We start from the raw sequence: 13,987 nt of genomic DNA on the forward strand, positions 1-13,987 counted from the left end.
AAACAATGCTATCAATGCCATTATTTCAGGAAAATAAATTGCCGGAATATCACTGCTGGAATCTTCTGGACATAATTAAAGATGTAAATCAACTTCTAATATGCTGGAAATGTGAAGAAAAGTTGGTCGGACGATGAGAAATCTGAAAACTCTTATTACTATCAGTAGTAAATCGAGGTTAAAAAATTTCTAGAAAGCACCTGAGCAGAGTGGCAAGGCTCGATGGCTTCCCCATCAATTAGAAGATTGGAAAAAAGTTGGTCGTAGCGCAGAGAACTTCATCATAACACTCAGACAAGTGAATAGGTAGGTTCCGACCACAAAAATAAGTTGGAACTTGGATGGCTCACTTCGGAGCAAGCAGTCGACCTCCAGGAAGATGAGAACCTCGCCAAAAGGTGATTGAAAAGCTTTATGTCAACCTTTTAGTGAGAACCAATAATGAAAAAGTTTCTTCTCTGTGAAGGGACGTAACAACACATGAGATGTCCAATGGTGGGTACTGGTTATGCACGGCACTCACGGAAAACAAGGACTTGGCTGATTTAACAATTGCCGACGATGAAACTCCCTCACATTGCTGCATTCACGAATAAAATCTTTTTTTCTTTTTGACAAGGTAACATATTTGTATATATATAAAAACTGGAACTACACAAAGCAATGTAGTCCCACATAATTACAAGGTGGAATACACACTGACGCCCAAATCCATTACATCTACAAATAATCTAGCACCTCAAAAATAGACTCAGCATCCTGTAAGTATTCTCGTTTACAACAAAAATAAAAAGGGCTAAATAATTCATCTTCATCTTCTGCAAGGAACTTTGTTGTCTTCAAAACATCTTTGATTTCTCTCCTTCCAGATTGTCCACCAAATACAAGCTGGGGAAATCCTCCATCTCTCTTATTGGTTGGAAAGGCTGCCATCTGTATTCCAACATGCTAGCACATCTAGGATACTCCTTGGTCCACCTAATCCCCCTCAAATTAATGAAGATCATCCATAATTGATCTGTCATTCTACAGTGTAAAAAGAGATGATTGATTGTCTCCGCCTCTGCACCACATAAATAGCATCTAGAACATAAATGGAATCCCCTCGGGGTAAGATTGTCTTGAGTCCGTACAGCTTCTTTCGCCAGTAACCATGTGAAACAAGCAACTTTGAATGGGATCTTAACCTTCCATATCAATTTCCAGGGACAACAACCAATCTGATTATTGGAGAAGTTAACTCCTTATAAGTTGACATCACAGTAAACTTTCCTTGTGCACTCCCACCCCATAATAAGCTATCTACATTTGTAGACAACCCTGTGAATTGTTCTAGGGTATTGTAGAACTCTGCTAGCCTGTCAATCTCCCAGTCATTTAGAAACCTTCTGAAGCTAAGGTTCCATCCTGGATCACCCCAAACCTCTCTCACGGTTTCTTCCTGCTGCTGATTCAGACTGTAGATATCAGGGAAAAGTTGCTTCAAAGATCTTTGGCCTAGCCATTTATCGTCCCAAAAGGATGTTTTCACTCTATTTCCCTCTGATTTTGGGTTTATTTCCAAATTTTGGCCATAATTTACTGATGGATTTCGACAGACCTACTCCATATGGACTATTCCCCTCTTTCGTAATCCACTTACCTTTCATTCCATATTTTATCCTAATAGTATCCCTCCACAGGGACTATTCTTCAGCAGCAAACCTCCATAACCATTTCATCATCAGGCTTTGATTCTTGAGAGCATCCAAACCTCTCTCACGGTTGCTTCCTGCTGCTGATTCATACGGTAGATATCAGGGAAAAGTTGCTTCAAAGATCTTTGGCCTAGCCATTTATCATCCCAAAAGGATGTTTTCACTCCATTTCCCTTTGATTTTGGATTTATTTCTAAATTGGCCATAATTTACTGATGGATTTCGACATACCTACTCCATCTGGACTATTCCCCTCTTTCGTAATCCACTTACCTTTCATTCCATATTTTATCCTAATAGTATTCCTCCACAGGGACTATTCTTCAGCAGCAAACCTCAAACAGGATGAGAATCACCCTCAGAACTTTCAATTATTCTGTATTAGCATCACAGAAAACTAATGTATCATTAGCATATTGTAAGTGTGATATCTCTAGACCCTGATTCACGCCCAGCATCAGTTCCAGCTGATTCACGTCCTGCACTTGACCTTGCTCCTACTGCGGACTTGTCTCCTCCTAGTCAACCGATTGCACTTCGGAAAGGTATAAGGATCACACTTAATCCTAATCCCAATTATGTCGGTTTAAGTTATCATCGTCTGTCATCGCCCCATTATGCTTTTGTATCTTCTTTGTCCTCTATTTCCATCCGTAAGTCTACAGGTGAAGCACTGTCTCATCCAGGATGGCGACAGGCTATGATTGACGAGATGTCTGCTTTACATACGAGTAGTACTTGGGAGCTTGTTCCTCTTTCTTCAGGTAAATCTATTGTTGGGTGTCGTTGGGTTTATGTAGTCAAAGTTAGTCGGGATGGTCAGGTTGATAGACTTAAGGCCCGTCTTGTTGCCAAAGAATATACTCAGATATTTGGGCTCAATTACAATGATACTTTCTCGCCCGTGGCTAAAATAGCTTCCGTCCGCCTTTTTCTATCCATGGTTGTTGTTCGTCATTGGCCTCTCTATCAGTTGGACATTACGGTGACCTTGAGCATGAAGTTTATATGGAGCAACCACCTGGTTTTATTGCTCAGGAAGAGTCTAGTGGCCTTGTATGTCGCGTGCACCGGTCACTTTATGGTCTAAAGCAGTCTCCTACAAGGCTGGTTTGGTAAGTTCAGCACAGTTATCCAATAGTTTGGCATAACTCGTAGTGAAACTGATCACTCTGTGTTTTATCGGTATTCTGCTTCAAATCTCTGTATTTATCTGGTCGTTTATGTTGATGATATTGTTATTACCGGTAATGATCAGGATGGTATTATTAAGTTGAAGCAACATTTCTTTCAGCACTTTCAGATAGGCGGCTGGTTGGTAAATTAAATTATCTCACAGTGACTAGACCTGACTTTTCCTGTCCTGTGAGTATTGTGAGTCAGTTTATGAATTCTCCATGTAATAGCCATTGGGATGCAGTTGTCTGCATTTTTCGGTATATAAAATCAGCTCCAGGCAAAGGTTTATTGTTTAAGAATCAAGGACATGAACAGATCGTTGGATACTCAGATGCTGATCAGGCAGGATCACCTTCTGATAGACGTTCTACGTCTAGATATTGTGTCTTAGTAGGAGGTAATTTGGTGTCTTGGAAGAGCCGGAAACAGAATGTGATTGCTCGGTCTAGTGCAGAAGCAGAATATCGAGCAATGGATATGGCGACATGTGAGCTAATTTGGATCAAACAGTTACTCAAGGAGTTGAAATTTGGTGAGATAAGCCAGATGGAACTTGAGTGTGATAATCAAGCCGCTCTTCATATTGCATCAAATCCAGTGTTTCATATGAGAACTAAACACATTGAGATTGACTGTCACTTTGTCAGAGAAAAGTTACTCGGGAGATATTGCTACAAAGTTTGTGAAGTCGAATGATTAACTTGCAGATATTTTCACCAAGTCCCTCACTGGTCCTCGTATTAGTTACATGTAACAAGCTCGGTACATATAATTTATATGCATCATCTTGAAGGGGAGTGTTAGAATAGTTATGTGAATATAAGTAATTAGTCCTAGTCCCGTATGTAATAGGAGTAGGTTGTGTTATGTATACATATAAATAGGGCTCATTGTAACATAGAATTTTTAAGCAATAATATTTTCTCTCGTGCTTTCTCAGAAATATCAAATTTAGTTCTCCCTAAGTTGCTCGGACTCTTCACTTTGGGTGCCTCACCCATGTCGACAAGATGTGGGTGTGGGTGTGGATGCGGGTGTGGGTGAGGGATCACTACCGGATCTGGTCAACCGATTTTGGATACTTTGACCAAAATCAACGGAGAAATTCGGGACCGATACAATGATTTTTTAATTCAAAGCAAACGCTAGGTGAAATTGTAGAAGATGAAATACTTCGTATATAGAAATTTCTATGTCAGTCATTTTCCTTTTATCTCCTTCTCGGATTCTCCTCTCGATCAATATTTTCTCCTTCTCGGAATACCTTATAAGTTTTCCACATAATGTTTCATAATTTAGACATATTTTTATAACTCTGGTTTTAGATATTTGAATTACTTTTAGTCGAATCCCCTCACCCGTATCCATACCTCGATCCGTGCGCCCTAATCTAAAATTTGGATCACGAAGGATCTGCACTCGTATCGGACACCCGCACCCAAGTCCGAGCAACTTAGAGCTCACCAATCAGGATGAACTCGTGATATGCGCCTACCACACATCTCGTGTTGTACTACCTTTGTCGTGTAACAAAAGCCAGGGGGCTTCACGGGAACACACTTATTAAGTACTACTGTTTCTTTATTACTGAGAAGTAATTTTATTAATAAAACTTCAGTTTCACAATCTTATTGAGGCTGTACAAAAGTTTGCTGGATTTATGTCCTTTATAACTATAAGAATCCCAAGATATCCAGTCGTACATAAACATCAATAACAAAAGAAGCCTTACTCCATAGTTTCAGATTGGATACATACAGAAACATATTCCTCCTTTCTCTCAAAATATCTAGTGTCTCTCTAACGGAATAGTCTGCACAGCATGCATAAAAGGATGGTTTCCATATGAGCTTCTGTTTCTTCCTTAGCTTCTGACCCTACCAGCTGCACAATACTTGATTTAAGTTGCCTAGCATTACCCACTGATTACCATATAGGTTCAGGAACATGCACCAAATCTGCCAGACATACTTGCAATGTAATAATAAATGATGCACAGTTTCAGAGATTTCTTCCCATAGATAGCACCAATGGCATAATCTAAAGCTCCTCTTTTGTAAGTTTTCCTGTATCAAACAAGCTTCATGTGTAACAATCCAGCCAAAGCTTGTTATCTTTCTAACCTTCAAAAGAAAAAAAAAACTATCCAGTTGTTTTCCAAATCATCTTCCATGATCATTCAAAACCATTTCTAGGGTCATTCCTCACGAGTAACTGATAACTGAATTTCACCAAGAATGCACCGTCCTTGCTACCTATCAATTATAAAGTATCTTCCTATGTGGCTTCTAAAGTGGTTACCTCAATGATACAGATACTGAATTTCAGAGGAAGAAAAAGTTAACTAGGGCTAAGCTAAAGCTTAAAAGAGAAGAAACTAATGCAAGTAAGACAAAGGTTTTTCATTCATCTATACTATATTAAAAGCACGAAGGCCCTTAGCGAAATATTGTTCGACTTTTTTACCCTTTAAAAACAGATTTTACGCTAGACAAAATAGTAATTAAGTTATTTTTCTAATATTTTGGACTTTAAAGTTAGCTAAAATTTTGGTAATCAAAATCCCTCCTTATTTAAATTATGTAAAATCCCTAATATTTAGGAATTTAAACTCAAATTAAAATTTACTTATATAGACTACTAACGGAAGCTAGGAAGACAAAGAGAAAACATATTACACGTTGGAGCAAGTACAATCTTCTTCTATGTTTGACGTAAAAATTGAGAATTATACAGATGCATCTTTATAATTACAAATATTATATAACTAATTCAATTAAATTCATCATCTTTGCATGTTCAGAAGATACTAAATTCAGCTATTGTTTTAATGTATGCAACAATTTATTTTATTTGTATATATTTTATACTGATTGACGCGAAATACACATGCAATGCACTACACTAAAGCTAGTAGTCTCTAAAAATGGCAAACTCAGTAATAACTGGTAGGTAAATAACAAGCTCAACTCCCTTGTACACTTCCGGAATCATAGAGTACTACTTCCCACAGCTGCTCTATTTCTAAATCGTATCAGTACTCCCCCGTGAAAACCACCCTTGTCCTCAAGGGTGAGGAATCTAATCCATCCAGGATCAAATGGAAATTTTTATGAATCCCCAAAAACTAGAAGACTTTGAACCTTAGCTGCAATAGATCACAACTGTCCTTCAAAAGGCACTAGCTGCAAGCACTGAACAACAAATGGAAAGTTGGCAAAATTGTGTACCAATCTCCTTCAGCAATGTTGCTATACCAAATGGAATACAAGATTTCCTATCATTTTGACATGCTAACTTCAGCAACGAGAGAAGCAACCTCAACTTCTTGGTACTAGCATCATCAATTGTAGTTTCAGTATTGATCAAAACAATTGTCGGCTGGTGCTTTTGACAGTGATGAAGTCTAAGAAACTGAATTTTCAGATTCTCACAAGCAACGGCCATGAAATGCTCCTCTACTCCCACAGGTCCTATTTGTTCAAGAGCTTCTGCTGCATCTAAAACAGTTGCAGCCTCTCCCATGTCAAACTTCATTAGCTCAAGCAAACAACCAGGTCCAATCTCGATGTTGTACCCACCATTGTCAAAAACCAATCTGTTTCCAACCATTAATACTCCTTCCTCCACATTGGCTTGTACTTCTGAATGTGTTAATTGAACATTAAAACTACTCCATTTGATGTCTCCAACACAGTATTCAAGTACTATATTCTTGACTGCCTCCGCTTCTCTTCTCATCCCATTGTAGATCAAGCAAACAGACAATACCATCTTCAACTTCTTCAATAAGTGGATATCATCGCTATGTTCTTTCATAGTCATCAATAATTCATTTATGAAAGAAGATACAAAGGCCTATTTACTCAATTGAACAGCAAGTACTTCGTATTCCTTGTACAGATTTTCACCAACCATTGTCCCCAAGTAATCCAAAAAGCCAATTATCTTTGAATGATAAGTAGCTATGAGGATCATCATGCCCACCTCAAAACTCACTGTATGACTTATCCGTAAGCCCACATGAGTGATTAATACCCCAAGAACCTTCTGTGTTAAATAACCGGAGTACAAACCTTCAGTTGGAATGACAATTGACATGAAAGTGTGTTCACTATTATACAAGAATTGCGGCTGAACAGAAGAGTTAAGCACACAGCTTGTGTTAACCACCATACTTAGACAGTCCACTTGAACAAAAGAATCATATGCACCATGATAAGATTTAGTTGCATAGCAAGATGCACTGAATAGAAAACTATCATCATTGATAAGACCCTTTTCCTCCAACCTTCTTTTGGATTGTTCGCGCCACCCGACATAGGTAACCCCATACACTGAGGTTACTATTATCTGCTTCACCAATGTGTTCTCAACTTGATTAGGTAATAGTTTGGCTAATAAAGCATTGAAATCAGTTGCATGGTCCTTAGTAATATTTCCTACGATAATAAGATGAACACTGAGAAATTTCGGTATAAACATATGCTGGCTGCTCTCCAACAACTAAGTTGACAGCTACTGCCACCATAACATCTCTTTCCAGAGATACATAGTATTCTAGGCCATTGCATGAACCATCCTTAGAAATTCCGGCCAACGAACATGAATAAACTATTTGGTCAAGCACATGAACCGAACGAAAGTCTGCAACCACTTCCCCATCAAGCCACCCTTGTCCTCAAGGGTGATATGTGAAAATGAAGAAATAACAACACCTGGATCGAATGGGATCTCAGAGAAGTTCCCAAACAATAAGATTCTTTGTAACACTGGAAGAACTTTAATGGTAATAGTTAGCAACTGTCCTCCTGAAAAAAATCGCTTCAAGTGTTGGTCAACAGAGCAATATTGACTAAAGTGTGCACCACTGCCCTTCCACTGCATCTTAATGTAAAATGAGGGGCAATGTAATTGGCAGACTAATTTCAACAACCAGACAAGTAAGCTCCACTCCTTAATTTCAGTATCACCAACAAATCCAAAAGAATGTAATTTCATATTTGGCCACTCCCATATTAGTAAAAGGGTTAAATTTGAAAAGTCAAAATGGGGGAAAGTGCTAACCTACTACCTTCATGTAGTGTTAGTAAGACATATATATATATATATATATATATATTAAGAGTGTACGTATTAGATGCCATATCAGCAGCAATTCGACCAATCACTGCTCTTGTTTTTCCTTTTATCGATGTCTTGGAGTAAGGGTTCCGCACATAATATTCTAAAAGTTCTTTGTATAGGTAAATGCTTCACTATCTATTGAGCATGTCCTGAAACACTCAGTAAGCATGATTCACGTGGCATAATCCTACGATAGCACATTTTGCAAGTTTTGCTTGCTCAATACCGCACTAGATATTGATATTTTATTAGGACTCGTATAATTAGTTATTTCAACCATAATTTCATTTTTCAAGTTTGTCTAGAAGATACCCGAAGAATGGAGATGAGTACGATGGTCCCGCTGTATAAGAACAAGGGTGATATCCAAAGTTGCAACAACTACCCAGGCATCAAGTTACTAAGCCATACTATGAAAGTCTGGGAGAGGGTGGTAGAGCTGAGGTTGAGGAAGAATGAGGAATTTCTGAAAACCAGTTTGGATTTATGCCAGGACGTTCGACTACGGAAGCTATTCATCTTGTTAGGAGGTTGATGGAGCAGTATAGGGAGAGGAAGAGGGATTTATATATGGTGTTCATCGACTTAGAGAAGGCTTACAGTAAAGTATCATGGTAAGTTCTGTGGATATGTTTGGAGGCTAGAGGTGTTCCTGTTGCTTACATTAGGGCTATTAAGGACATGTTTGATGAAGCTAAGACTCGAGTGAGGACCGCGGGAGGGGACTCGGAACACTTCTCGGTTATGATAGGGTTGCATCACGGATCAGCCCTCAATCCATTTCTATTTGCTTTGGCGATCGACGCGCTGACGCGCCATATGCAAGGAGAGGTGCCGTGGTGCATGCTATTTGCAGATGACATTGTTCTGATTGACGAGACGCGAGGTGATGTTAATGAGAGGTTAGAGATTTGGAGGCAGACCCTGGAGTCTAAAGGTTTCAAGTTGAGCAGGACCAAGATAGAATACTTGGAGTGCAAGTTCAGTGGGACGACTCAGGTTATGGATGAAGAAGTGAGGCTTGACTCTCAAGTCATCCCTAGGAGAGAGTTTTAAATACCTTGGGTCAGTTATACAAGGGAATGGAGAGATCGACGAGGAAATTACACATCGTATTGGGGCGAGATGGATGAAATGTAGGCTCGCTTCAGGTGTTTTGTGTGATAAGAATGTGCCACCTAAACTTAAAGGTAAGTTTTATAGAGCGGTGGTCAGACCGACTATGTTATATGGGCGGAGTGTTGGCTAGTCAAGAACTCCCATGTCCAAAAGATGAAGGTGGCTGAAATGAGTATGTTGAGATGGATGTGCGGCATACCAGGCTAGATAGAATTAAAAATGAAGTTATTCGGGACAAAGTGGGCGCGGCCCTTGTGGAGGACAAGATGCGGGAGGCGAGACTTAGATAGTTTGGGCATGTGAAGAGGAGAGGCACAGATGCACCGGTGAGGAGGTGTGAGAGGTTGGCTCTGGAGGGCCTAAGGAGAGGTAGAGGTAAGCCGAAGAAGTATTGGGGAAAGGTGATTAGACAAGATATGGCGTTGCTCCAGCTCACTGAGGACATGACCATGGATAGGAAGGTGTGGAGGTTGAGAATAAAGGTAAAGGGTTAGGATAGGTCGCCAAGCGTTGTCCTTGTCTGTAACAGTAGCTTTAGTACATGAGTTAGCGTTATTTATGTATTTTCGTATTCCTTGACTTCTGTGTTTACTTGTCGTTGCTTTCGTTCCAGCCTTCTGATTACAATACTCAGTTTTAGTTTTGAATCTTTGTATTTTTGCTTCGGTTTCTAATTGGTGTGGTTGCTGCTGCCCTACTTTTTATTTTTCCGAAGCCGAGGATCTTCCGGAAACAGCCACTCCGCCTTCTTGAAGGTAGGGGTAAGGTTTGCATACATACTACCTTCCCCATACCCCACTTCTGGGATTACACTAGGTTTGTTGTTGTTGTTGGACACTCCCATATTACACTTTCTACAGTCTTCTTTATCAATTCACTTTGTCTCACTTCTTCATCAATCAATGAAGCTGTCAAAGTAGAGATGAGGGCAGAGTTGTTTAGTTCTTGCAATTTATGCACAGAAGCAATTGCAATAGAATTCCCAAATCCTTCCTTTGACAAAATAAAACTGCTAGAAAGATCCCATAATACCACATTGCACTCACTAGTAAACAATGAAGCACCCAGGTAGGCTGCTTGTAAAAAACAGAGGAACTAAAACTTATCCACCAAATGGTAGAATCTATATCAACAGACTCATACTTCACCAGCTCTTCTGACACCTCAAGATAGCCATTCTGCACATAAGAAGTCTCTGTAATCACCAAAGCCATCTCAAGATATCCAGTTCTCATATCGTCTATTCCAAAATGGGCAGAGAGTTGTACGTGACACCTAGGAATGCCAAATTAAACAGGTGATTCATCACTAAAAAGAGTTGGATTTAGAGCAACATAAAAATTGTCTTTTAGGAACTCAACTTTGATCAAATACTTCTCAACTGAATCCTGAAGCTCCCTATCTGCCTCAAGTAATGAAAAGAAATCATATCCTCCTCCTCTGAAGTTTTCTCACATATGGTCATAATAGAAAAACTATCAAGAGCAACAGCTTCGCGTTTCTTGGGATTCACACTCTGTTCAAAGAGCATTTCAAAATCATGTTCATTAACTACAACTATCCCTGAGTCAATATAATAAAGCTCACAGCCGCCTATTTGTCTTAGCTGCTCATGAGACATGGGAGTTAGGACCAAGGATTAATATTTAATTTCGCCACCTCAATAATGCAGAGTTAAATTGTTTCTCCACCTCTTGTAAATCATTTCACAAAACTTCTTTAAGAGTTTCACAATAAGCAGTTCAACAAGCCTCTTTTCCATGGGTAGAATTAAAGTTTGCTCAAGAACCTCATGACAGAAAAACGAAATTCCGAATTGTCTTATGCATCTATAGGAGTCACATTACAGACTCCACGTCTGATATACTCTCTCCATACTTCAACAATCTTCTCAATTTCAGATCTCAAATTAGCTTTCTCCCACTCTTCATTGCGCACATGAGTTTCTTGAGTTGGACAATTACTCTCTTCCAATTGTTTGGCTTTTTCTAGTGTGCTGTTATGATCTTCCTCAGCAAACTTGGTGCTTCTGTGCGTCCTCCCGATATCACCATTGATAGCATGAGAAATTTGATAATCCGGGTGACGTTTCAACAGATCCTCAATAAGAGGCAAAGCTCCAGCTTCAGTGTCGAGTGGTTTGTGCTTTGGAGTTACAATCGTTACGGATGAAGTGTCAGCCACGTTGACTTTGAGACTGTAATTATTTTTAAGTGGACTCACTGTTGACTCCAACAGCGTCTCAAGAACCGGACCCTCCACCCCATTTAGAGGTTCGACTCCTCCCGAGCTCCCTTTCTCCGGGGAAATTTCTGCTATACCGACAACCTTTGATATTTGTTCGGTGTCTGCCATTCTCGTCTTCTCTAATTGTCCCGTCTATCAGATTTCAGATACGGAAACAAATTTGTCAAAAGGGCTAGCTACCTCCATTCTAGCTTGTACAATTGAAACACCTGCATGTATCATTGCTTCATCAGAGAGAGAAGCTAATTTGTCTAAAGGCATCACTACTTCAATAATTGGCATTTCATCAAACACCTGGTGCTCAGGAGAGAAGTGTTGTTCCTTTTTTCATAGCTCAAATTCTGCCAAACCTAACTCAGTAGGGATAACTTCTTCATTGTTTGCAATAGTGACACCGAGAAACAGAGTTTCAGGAGCACCAACCTCGTGAGAAGAGAAAAGACCAATTGTAAATCATGTGGTAGAAGGAAGTTGGGCAGAATTGTCTGCAAACCCACCATGGAAACCAGCTCCAACGTAATTTGGACTTGAACTGGAATTTGTATCGCAATAATGGTGCGCATATAGATCCTGATAAGAACCACCAATGTAATACTCGATGCCGCCATAGGAGTTTGGATATGCACTGTAATACTGATAGGCGTATGGATCCACACCACCAAACTTGACACAATGGGGGAGTATGGATTACGACTGAGATCAGCACTGTAATACTGATGGGAATTACACGTCGCGTAGGGAATCACGTTGGTGTGACTGATTTAAGCACTGCTTGTGAACTCCCATCGGCCAAAAATTAGGGGAAGCGGCAACGAACTCTGATTGCCGGTAAAGATTAGAAGGAAAAGGTTGGTAACCCACGAACAAATGTTGCTTTGGGTTTTCGAATTGAGAAGTGGGTGGTATGAAATTGTGGGTGTATGGTGGAGGGTTTTGCAATAGTGATGAGTATGGTGTTTGCGATGGGTTCTCTAGTTCCCATTTCAAGGTCGAGGTATTTAGAGACCCCAAATTCTCGCCACATGTGGGTAACTTCAAATTGCAGACAGAATTTATCAAATTTAGCTCCATTCTATCATAACTCTTGATAATATTTGATATTTGTGAATCGAATTTCTTCACAATTTCTCTTATCTTCTCCATATCTGTAAGGTCCCGTAAAATTTTCGCCAAGGAATTTAAGGTTTGGTGGAAACTTTTGCAGAAGGAGGCCATTCTGCAGTTAATTTTGCGACCGCAGATCCATTCTGCGGGCCGCATAACCATCGTGGAGTTGAGCAGAAAAATAGTTGAATTTTAAAGGTCGTTTTGCGGTCCATTATGCGATCGCATTTTCGTTTCGCGGTTCGCACTTCCGACGCAGATTTGGCATGAAGAATTTCGGAGGGTGATTCTGCGGTCCATTTCGCGGCCGCATAACTGGTCTGAGGATTGCAGACCTGCAGCAGACTTGACCAGGCCAGCCCAATTTTTGGGGCCGTTTTTGCGGGCCATTTTGCGGGCCGCATACCTGTTCTGCGGTCCACCCTGCGACCACAGAATTGAGTTCGGAGGGTCCTTTTTTTATTTTTATAACCCGACCCCATTTTGATTAAAAGCCTTTGGGGCTCGTTTTGAAAGCAAAAACCTAATGTTTTAGAGAGAAGGGAGTATCTTAGAGAGAGAGAGAGAGAGAGAGAGAGAGAGAGAGAGAGAGGGAGAAGACCTAACAATTCTAATCATCCATTCTTGCCCCAATCTTTAAGAATCAAGGAAGCCATTCACTAGACCATCATCTATCTGGGCAAGTCCTTCTCCTAAGCTTTCATGCAAGAGGTTATGGGTATAAGTATGTTGTGAGGTTGGAGATAGGCCATGCATGTGCCGATAGGAGGTAGTATGTGGGTTTGTTGAACTATTTCGGGTAGTTTCTTGTTGAAATTAGTTGAGGGAGGAAGGGATTACCATTGTAGAGCTTTGTAGTCGATTTTGCATAGTAGGTGTTTGACGAAATTCCCAAGAGAGTTATATCATGAGAATCCTTCCAATTAATATTCGATTTTTCCCTATCTTCTTATAGATTGAAATTGCTAGAAGTATTGGGACGTAGTAATCTAAGGAAAGCAAGCAAGGTATGTTGGCTAAACTTTTCTCTTAGATCGAATTCCATGATGTCCCGCAAGTTTCAAGTATGGTTGGCCCAGGTTCCTAAATCCCATGTTACAAGTTGTTCCTAATATATTCAGTTATCCCAAATAAGCATTGCGTCGGAAATTATATGCTCAAAATGTGTTTCAATTGCTCCTATCACATTATGCTCTCCTTCGCGAATGTGTTCAAGTATGGCTTATGTATTAAAATATTATGACTTCAATTTGTGTTTCAAATGAAAGTTTATTAAGCTTAATTTGGAAGGAAAACTCAGTGTGCTTAGGGCATATTGCTCATATACATATTTGAAGTCTTGATTCCAAAAGCTCTTATTGTTGATAACCTATGAGGATGTTTGGAAGTGAAAGAAGTGAGAGGGAGATATAAAATGTGGGCATGGTTGTTGTAACTAGTGCATATGATTTGAATCTATGTTTCAATCGTAAATCACCATAATCTCCTTTGTAAGAGTTTCCAATGTGTTTTGA

General features: G+C 39.8%; 1 protein-coding gene and 1 pseudogene across 7 annotated transcripts in view; one reads left to right on the forward strand and one right to left on the reverse strand.

Moving 5' to 3' along the window:
- LOC104110501 (pentatricopeptide repeat-containing protein At1g10910, chloroplastic) overlaps window positions 1-13,987 on the reverse strand; it is a 49,295-nt gene that overhangs the window by 5,610 nt on the left and 29,698 nt on the right. The gene's annotated exons all lie outside the window — the stretch shown is intronic.
- Window positions 8,802-9,701, forward strand: LOC138907017 (uncharacterized; annotated as a pseudogene).

Source organism: Nicotiana tomentosiformis, chromosome 3 (genome assembly GCF_000390325.3).
Source record: "Nicotiana tomentosiformis chromosome 3, ASM39032v3, whole genome shotgun sequence".
Classification (NCBI taxonomy): domain Eukaryota; kingdom Viridiplantae; phylum Streptophyta; class Magnoliopsida; order Solanales; family Solanaceae; genus Nicotiana; species Nicotiana tomentosiformis.